Raw genomic sequence first — 9,981 nt, 5'->3', positions numbered from 1 at the left:
AACAGGAGGAGACGTCTGTGTGCTTTCGTCTCAGGAAGAGAGGAAATGCAGCACATTTCCAATTGATTAATACTGCAGATAGGGCTTGTTGGCGGAAACCACATTATGCTGCTGGTTGGTGGGTGGGTTGGGCAGGGGAGAGAAGGGGCTGGGCGGAGTTGCAGAATTGTTATCATGATTCAGTGAGGAGAAGAGAGATGCTCAGGAGTCACCACATCGTACATAATTTCGCCACCAGGTTCTGAAGAAATAAATACCAAAAAGGCGACAAATGACAAAGATAAATGAACCAGAGACAAAAAAAGATAAACAGTTTTTAAATAAAAAAAAAATCTATATATTTTGAAAAAAGTCAATTAAATGAATTAAAATAGCTTGTCAGGTTTAAAAGTCATTTGAGCACTTCCATCATTTCATAGTATTTATTTTCACATTTCATATCAAAAAGGTACATAAAGTGCATGTCTGTAAATCTGTAATTCATGGTAATTTATTTCCTTTTTACCCAGTGAAGTGTGCTGTGCGTTACACCCAGTTCAGTCTACACAGAGAGCAAAGTAAAGATGATGCATAATTAATTGGTACAAAAGCTGAATATTTCCTGTGACGCTTCTGCCAAATGAGCTTGCGTCCTATCCCTCCCATCATTACTGTCAATTTACCTTAATAGTGTGCTTAATAAGTAATGATTGGTATGAAACAGATTGAACTGTAGAGCCTTCATCAGCTTTTACAATCCTCCCTCATGATGTCAGTAACCACAGTGCCAGAATCTGGCCTAAATGAATTATTTTTAAAATACATGTATATATATATTTTTTTCCAATACAGCCTAAACAAAACATTTCATTCATAACTTCTATTTTAAACCAAATGCAATATTTCTTGCTCATGGATAAATTTGGACTAGAGCCTACAGAACAAAAATATATTGTTAAATATATTGCATCTGTGGATACACTGATTTCTAATGAAAAACAGTAGATTGTTCTTGGCTACACTGTGTGTGTTTCAGTCCAGCAGGGTGGGTTTTAGGATTCTAATTACCGCGTATTTAACAGGATTACAAGAGATAAAATGTACTAAGATGCTTGGGGTGTTTGCAGGCTAAATTAAATAGGATGTAAAGTGGTAGTCTGCTGCATGACGATAAGAGGATATAAGTAGCTGCCAACAGTAGATCAGTTATCTGGTATGAATAACAATGGTGGAGAGCTCAGGATGTCCTCATGATTTTTGTGCTAGTTGTGGGTTGGAGAGGTCCCATCTGTTCTAGTATATAACGTTGTTAGGTGATTAACACAGAATCATCCAATTTTCCTTTACTTTGATGGGAAATGTAAATGCCTATATTCTGTTTGGATTCACTTTCACTTGTATTGTATAACTCACTGAATGAAATGGTAGAAACTGAACAAACCACTCTCTGTCAAACATGTTTGATATAGAAAAACTTGACAGTTCTGAAGAAAAAAATGTATGGTGCTTTCCCAAACACTGAGAAAAGAAGTATAAAATTTATGTTGTAGAGTATTTATATGTTTTAAATCAAAGAAACTATTCTTCTGATTAATGTGCCATTTTGAGGGTACAAAAACAAATATATAACAAATATATAAAACAAATATACAAATATATAAAACAAATATATATATATATATATATATATATATATATATATATATATATATATATATATATATATATATATATATATATTTGTTTATATATTTGTTTTTGTGTTTATATATATATATATATATATATATATATATATATATATATATATATATATATATATATATATATATATATATATATATATATATGTGGCAGTAACAAAAGGCCTCAAATGAAAAAAACCTACAAACATTCACCAACTTTTGGAAAAAAAAAAAATGCAGAGTAGCACACACAAATTAGTTTCACATTATTTTCAACTTTTCTTGATGCAAGATATTTTTTAGGACATATTTAACAAATATGGGTGACATATGCCCATCACCTTTTTTGGTTGTCCCCAGCATCAACAGTGTAAATGACGCCTACGAATGAAATGGATCTCAGTATAACATCATATGTTATGTTCATACGTAGGTTTTGAAAGCCACATAATCAAATCAGACAGAGGCTCAGTCTGTCTAAAGTGATGAGAAGAACTGAGGCAGAAGTTAAAGGCTCAGCATGGCTATTTCTTCTTCTGCTGCTGGTGAAACTCCCAGTGAGAAGGCAGAGCAGAGGAGGAAATGGGTTTTAGTTTTTAATCTTTGTCTGTGGGGTTGCTGGAAAAGGCATCTGCAGTGAGATCCAGGAGGTTTTTAATGTCTGAGAGAGGAAAATGTTTAGGCAGCAGTTCATGGTCGATCCTCCGGCAGAGGAGGATGTGCTCAGGATTCTAACTTTTATATCCACAGGCCTATCTCTATATTTCTACAAAGCAGTCAAGAATGACTTTAATCTACTGTTGAATCCAGGTATTCATCAGAAATGTAACCTGGAATATCATATTATATTTCCTCTTAAAATTACACATAGATATAATGGGCCCCAATTGCTGTGTTGAAGGACTCAGACACATTTAGTCTTCATATGTATAATCATATTGATTAAAGCGTCATTTCACATTTCAAGTTCATAAAAAGGGATTTATTTATATTTACAGCCACATTTTAATGACAAAAATAAGGCACACTTACAGGGAAAAATGACATTCTCATCACTGCTGTTGTTGAAATGATTGAAATGCATGCAGCATACGTTCCTGGTTAAAACAATCATCAGCATCACTATTATCATCATCAACTGTGGCAGCATGCCATTAGTGCAGAGTAGCATACATTAGTGCACAACCACAAAAGCTCCTTGACTGCAGAGAAAGACGTGAAGAGATGGCATTCACATTAGATAATCAGCACTTTTGACATCCCAGTGCCACCATCAGCAGTTATTACAGTACTGAGTGAGAGGACATAGTGCTTAATTCATGAAATCATTCAAAAAAATAATGTGTCAACAATTTGTTTACAGCATTGCAGCTCTTTACACAGTTTGGAAACAAGCAGAGACAATCCAAATACACACACACACACAAACACACACGCGCGCACGCAGACAGAATTTTACACCATATCATTGTCATTGACAAGCCTTTTGGTAAGTCTGTGGTTATTCTGCATCAACAAATTATTTAAAAACTGATGTTTTACTCAATAAATGTTTTAGTTTAAGTCAATAAATGTCACAAAAATGAAAGCATCTTCACTTATTCATGTGTTCAGTTCAGAGTTATGGTTAAATGTGGCCAAATGCAGCCAGTTTTAAGATTGGATGCTTACAGTGTATCAGTGGAGGTGAGCATTACGTTTCCACATGATGCAAAATGATCAGATCACATTACAGCAGTGATGTCAGCCAGCAGAGGCCCTGCAGCAGCAACAACAGGCAACCCAGAGACAAACAGACACACAGGAAACAAACAACAAGAGGACGTCTACGGCACATCATCTCTACCAATCAACACATAAGTGCAGGGTGTGTGTGTGATTTTTACTCGATTGCAATTATGCCACAAATGCTGTATTTTACATCCTCCTACACACAATTTTAGCATGTCACTTTATTTGTTTCCATTTGAAAAGGAACAGTAATTATCAGCTAAGCCTTGTGTTAAACATATCATTGTATTATTTGAATAATACAGGGTACAGGGTAATGACTGTGATGATTTGTATAATTACAATCACAAGCACGTCTGAGTGACTATGTAGCTAACTGTAGATTTAACTCTTGTCGGTGAATATTTTGCATGAGAATGAAACAGGCACAGAGATGGACTCATTTGATATTCCAGAGCAGCTATAGGAAGGTGTGTAAAATTATTTACACCAGCGTATGATCATGGGAGGTGACGTGTGAGGACATGGCTGTATGAGGCAAGTTGATCCTATTAGGTGTTTAAATGGATTTTACATGGGTGTTAAGGTTCAGAATGTGCCATCAGACATGGAGAGGGAATCCATATTCATGGGGCATCGCGCCATCCAGCAACACGGAAAAGCTGGTTATAGACCATTTGAGCCAGGGGTAATTGTTTATCTAGACGCCTCTCTCCTCAATGCATAAGTTGAGCTGTCGAACACTCATGGTGGACATTTTGTTTTCTCAACTCTGTGTGTCTGTGTGTGTGGTGTGTGTGTGTGTGAGAGAGAGAGAGAGAGAGAGATAGAGAGAGAGAGAGAGAGAAAGAGGCTCAGTGACAGCAGCAGAATACATGTGGTGTAAACCTCACCGCAATAAATGTCATTTGAGCAACCATTTGCATAAAAAAGGGGTGTAAAGGGGGGAAGGTAAGAGGCTGCTGCGCTCAGCTCAGCTCAGCTCAGCTCAGCTCAACTCAGCACTGTAATAAGTGCACTACATGGAGTTGAATAAGAACCAGTTCCACTCTATAAGCAAAAATTCAGGAAATACAGCACAGCACTGCCTACTGATACATCACCAAATATTACAGTAAAAGTAATATTTTTGTGCCAATATTTTGTAACTAATTGAATAAAATGTAAAAAAAAAATTAAAAATGAATAAAAATATGCTCTGTGTTAGCCTGCAGAAATGTTCACGTTTTTTTTTCTGTTACTATGTTTCGACCCGATAATGACAAACCCAAAATAAAATGGAAGACTTCTGATTCAAGTCATAATTAGAAATGAAACAATCAATTAATTGCTGAATTGAATTCATTGATTGAACCGTCAAATTGATTCACAGAAAATTAACCAGCAACAATGTCAACAATTAATTAATCAGTTAATTCAATTTCAATTTCAATTTTGTTTGTAAGGGACAATGTGCAATTAAAACAAAAAAAAAACGTAACCATTTAAAGCATTGCACCAGAGTTAGCCTTAGGCTAATTTACATCTGCAGTCCCATTGGCAGGAAACACGAAGTCATCATTCTGGCAAAAATACTCACCATTGTGTGATTCTATTTTGTGATGATTTGCTGTTTTTTCTGTTTGATCTGACTTCAAACTGACAATGTTTTGGTTTTCAAGTGTTTAACAGACAAAACAAGACATCTGAAGTAATTTCACTGGACTATTATCAGACATTTTACACTAATTGATCAATGGTGTAAATTGATCAAAGGTGTAAATAATCTGATAATAAGAAGAACTAGAAGCAGCCTCATTCTATATCACTGCATTTCTCAGACAAAACGAACAATTTGAAGATATCACCTTGGAAACAGTGGTAGGTATCTTCACTCCTTATCTTTCAATGGTTTTGGGTATAACAAATTAACTTTGGAGTGTATCATCAAGAAGACAGAGTAAGACTTTCTGTACACAAGGAGGAAAACAGAGGAACAACCCTGGCCTCCTAAAGTATTTCTTGTTTATATTAAATGTATGTGTGTATATATATATATATATATATATATATATATATATATATATATATATATATATATATATATATATATATATATATATATATATATAGTGATTTTTCATATACATATACATATGCCTGCAGATGAACCTAGTCTGCAAAGCTGGATTATTGACCACAAAGCAGGCAACTGCGTTCGGGCCGCAGAGCTCCAGGACCCACAACAGCTCTGAGCTCAGTGAGTGAGTTTGTACTGGTTTGTGCTGATTTACTTGAAAATAGGTTTTAAACCATGCACTTAAAATACAATATCAACAGACATGATAAGGGCCTGAAGGTTGCTCCAGCTTTATTTCCTAATCCTGGCGGTCCGGTTCAAAATATTGTTTGTAGACTCTGAATATGTCACTTTTGTATTTTCATGTTCCATGTTTTGAAATTATTTGTGATTAATCTAATTGTCGGCCAACACACCCTGGTCAAGGTAGTGGAACGAGGGGTTAACTGCCCATTATTGCCCTGGGGCCAGTTAAAAAACACAATGGTGTCACAGCCACAAGGCCACAAATGCTGCTCCAAATATGGTGACACTTAATGGTATAAGACGTGTCTGTGTTAGTGTGCAGGCTGTCATGCTGGCCATGTGTTTTTCAAGCAGATAGAATTACAAGATCAGAAATTGTTGTGAGACGTGACAAAGAGCCAGATTTTCTCTGTGAGACAAAACAGTCTCTCAACAACAAGTCTGACAAACACACACAGAGAAACAAAACACACATACTACACTGTCCATCGAGACAGAGGCAGACTAACAGATGCACGGTGGGACAGACGTTAGGACGCTCTCAACCTTGAACTGTGGCTCAGCTGACAGGAAGTGGGCAGGGAAGAAAAACATTGCAGTGCAGTACAGATCAAAGAGGAAGTGGGATATTCTCTTTGAAAAGGTGACGAGTGGGGGTGTGGCTTCACCCATCCTGACAGTCCTCCATGGGTGGGTGGGTAGTTGGAGTGGGGTGAGGTGGGTGGGTGGGTGTCGGGGGATTGGGGGTGTTGCTGGTGTTGGGCGAAGAGAGGACTCTCCTCGACTACGCGTATTCTTAAGCAATAACAACGTGATCCGTATTATCCACCCAAGAATACCCGTCACCGAAGAGAGTCTTTCAGTAAACACGGGGAGCTAAGCCAGAAACCACGTGAGCAGCACCACTGCCATCGCATCATCATCACCACCACCACCACCACCACCACCACCACCATGGCCATCGCCGCAGCCATCAGCAGCCCCCCTTCAGGCTCCAGTAGCAAACAGACACATACACATATAGAGAGAGTGGGGCAGCCACATTGATTGAAGACGCCTCGCTGCAGCGTGAGGCAAGGCTCCATCAATGGCTCCTCTGCAAAGGGGAAAATTGACAACGGTGGCATTTTCAATCCAAGCCAGCAGCGTGTGTGGAGGGAAGAAACAGAAAAACAAAACAAAAAAAAAGAGAAGGGTGTGTAAAAGCTGACGTTAGCTTGATTCTCTCTCTTGGTTCTGTACACAAAACTTTCGAGGTGACAGGTGAGAAGGGAGTGTGGTGCAGCCCAACCCCCACAACAAGCCTCTTACCTGTACTGGGGCCCTCTGGAGGTCCTCATGCCGTGATGAGATTTGGTTTCCTTGCTCTCTCCACTGCTTCTGCTTGGGGGGGGTTGGGGGTTGGGTGCACACACAGGGGAGATGCAGGGTTAGCAAGGTCAGCTGCAGTGTGACAATAGCTCCATACACTCCATTACCGCCATTGCCCCCCCCCCCCCCCCAATAGCAGCACCCCCACAGCATGAGGAGAGAAATCAACACATGGATTATACCACAGGAGGGAGGGTGCAGTGCACGCACTAAACTAATTTGTTATTTAAAGATAGTGCTGTGTTTTGCAGCAGCACGCAGTCTGCGCTCTAGGCTCCCTCAAATGATTACTGCTACATTGTATATATTGAAAAAATACATTCAGTCAAATTAAAAATTCATTCATTCATTCATTCATTCGCATGTCGCCGCACATGAATGTCATTTCCCATAAAACTTAAAAAGTTAAAATGCATTTCAAATGAATTCCTAAATGGTGATTCAGTAATCACTATTATGAATTCCCCTATTCTTTATTTTCAAATTAAAGCAATGAGTTTAAATGCTGAAGCGAGGCCATGCATAATGTATGAAAAGTTCAAGCAAATTTATTCCATTCTATTCTAATTGAACTAGCAGGCTGAATACAAAGAGCAAGCTCCAGCTAAGCTGATCCAAAATCATTCCGTTGATTTGTTGTCTCTGATCAATATTTATAGTTACACTCCAGATGGTTTGGTAAAATGAATAGGAATAGGTGTTTGTGTCCACCAACGCTGAGGGCTGACACCAGGTTGTCATGCAAGTTAGTCAAAAAACAGGGAATAATAGTGTGACAGCAGCAGTTTGCTCGGAGCAAAATATAAGGAGAAAATCAATGTTCAATATTTAACATTTGAAAAAAAAAAATGTCTCAAAGAAAAGCCAAAGAATCCACTCTAAAAAAAGACTCTCTTTTCAGAATGAAACATTGTAACTTTGCAGTGGGGCTGAAGCAGGATGGAAAAATTGATAGACGGCCATGATCAGGGTGGAGGGGTGAACAGAGGAAAATAAACCAAAAAAGAGAGGAGGAGGAGGAGGAGGAGGAGGAGGAGGAGGGAAGTAAATCAAAGAATGAACTGATGAATCAGGAAGAAAAGAAGAAAGCAAATGCTAATCCACAAGTTTCTGCCCTTCTCTTTTTATCCCCAGCCTCTTTATCTCTATTTCTTCTCTCATCCTCTCCTCAGTCTGGACCAGTCAGCCCAGGACACACACACACACACACACACACGTACCCTAAGCCAAAACCAGGAAGACCCCCACCCACCTATCCAACCACCCCTGAGCTGCAGAGATCTGGGATTTGCCACCCGCAGCCAAACACACACTCACACACACAGATCCTCAGCTAGCCCAGCCCTACCCTGGCCATCTGTAGACACACACACACACACACACACACACACACACACACACACACTATCATTGATTGTTCAGTGGAAGCACCCCACAGACTTATCAGATCACTCTGAGAGTAGGGGAAAAAGCTAAAATCAAACACTGGGGGTCTTTTTTTCCCTTTGCTTTCATTCAAAGTTCCTCACACACACACTCCCAAATTCAAGAGAGTTCCACAGGTTGTCAGGAAAATGAGGCATTACAGGTGACAAGGAGAATGGGGGTGAATGACTTTTCTGGTTTCTTGTTTGTTTTACTTTTTTTTTTTTTTTCATTTCTTTAATTATTTTGCTTCCTGAGTGAGTCTTCCTGCTCTTCTCCACAGAACTTTTAACTTTTCTTAGAAACACCTCACCATCACCTTCTTCTTTTTTTTTATTTGACCGCCCACAATTCCTTTGAATACGAAAAAGTCGACAGGGCATACGACGAAGAAAAAAGGGATGGAACACATTTGCACAAATATACAAGCACACAAGAAGACAAACACTGCATGTTAAGGGGAAAAAATGAAAAGAAAAGAATGAATTAAAATCTCCAGTCAAAAAGCAAGGGAAAACTGTTTAAAGAAAAAAACAAACAAAAAAACAAAAAAAAAAAAACAAAACAGAAATTTTCCACCCTTTAAAATAAAAGGGTGAAACTGCAACAACAGGTCCAGTCTTTGTGCCGTTGTGGCCTCTTACCCTCTTTTTTTCTTCTTCTTCTTCTTCTTTGCTCTCCTGTAAACCAGGGTGTTGCCTCTCCTCTGCTCTCCTGATGGCCTCTTCTAAAATTCCCCCCCTTCCTTCTTCCTTCTTTCCTCCTGATCCTTGCTGAGGGTCCACGGCAAGCTGGGAGGTGGTGATCTCCCTCCCCCTCCGAGTTTCAGGAGGAGCTCCCTGAGGAGAAGGAGGAGGCAGATCCCGGCAGGAGACGGAGGATCCAGCAGCAGGAGCGGCGGTGGTGGAGGCAGTGGTGCTGATGCTGCTGCTTCCAGTGAGGGATGAGGGGAGGGATGGATGCCTAACAAAAGATCTCCTCCTCCTCCTCCTTTTCTCCTATTCTTCTCCTTCTTGTCCTCCTCCACTTTTTCTTCTTCCACTCTTACCGTCGCTCTCGCCTTCCCCTCTTTGCTCCCAGCTCTGAAAGAAGCCAGTTGTTGCTCTGCCGCGGCAAATGAACTAACAGCCGGCGACGAGCCGGTGGAGCGAATGAGAGAGCAGGGAGCAGACGGATAGAAGAGAGAGAGAGAGGGAGAGAGAGAGCAAGAGAGAGAGAGGGAGAGAGCGTGTGGTGTGATGTGGCATCTGTGAGAGAGTGATAGAGAGGAGCGAGTGGGATACGGAGGTAGAGATGGACGGGGGGTGGACGAAGGAGGAGGAGGAAGAGAAAGATGGAGAGAGAAAGGAGGGGTGAGGCAGGACGCAGGGAAGGATAAGAGAGAACAAACAGGATGGAAATAAAAAGAGAGATGTAAAGAAAAAGAGAGAGAGATAAAAAGAGAGAAAGTCAGAGAACAAGAGAGAGAGAGAGCAAGAGAGAGAG

The 9,981-nt window shown here is 39.8% G+C and overlaps 1 long non-coding RNA gene across 1 annotated transcript; it reads right to left on the bottom strand.

Moving 5' to 3' along the window:
- Window positions 1-5,517: 5,517 nt before the first annotated feature.
- On the bottom strand, window positions 5,518-9,721 carry LOC119008809. The gene is made up of 3 exons (XR_005071561.1): window positions 9,141-9,721; window positions 7,012-7,080; window positions 5,518-6,796 (listed from the first exon to the last, which is right to left on the bottom strand). It is a non-coding gene; the product is annotated as an uncharacterized LOC119008809 (long non-coding RNA).
- Window positions 9,722-9,981: the final 260 nt, after the last annotated feature.

Source organism: Acanthopagrus latus, chromosome 19 (assembly GCF_904848185.1).
Source record: "Acanthopagrus latus isolate v.2019 chromosome 19, fAcaLat1.1, whole genome shotgun sequence".
Lineage (NCBI taxonomy): Eukaryota > Metazoa > Chordata > Actinopteri > Spariformes > Sparidae > Acanthopagrus > Acanthopagrus latus.
Note: the sequence above shows the minus strand (reverse complement) of the source record. Positions and strands in the feature narration are given on the sequence as shown.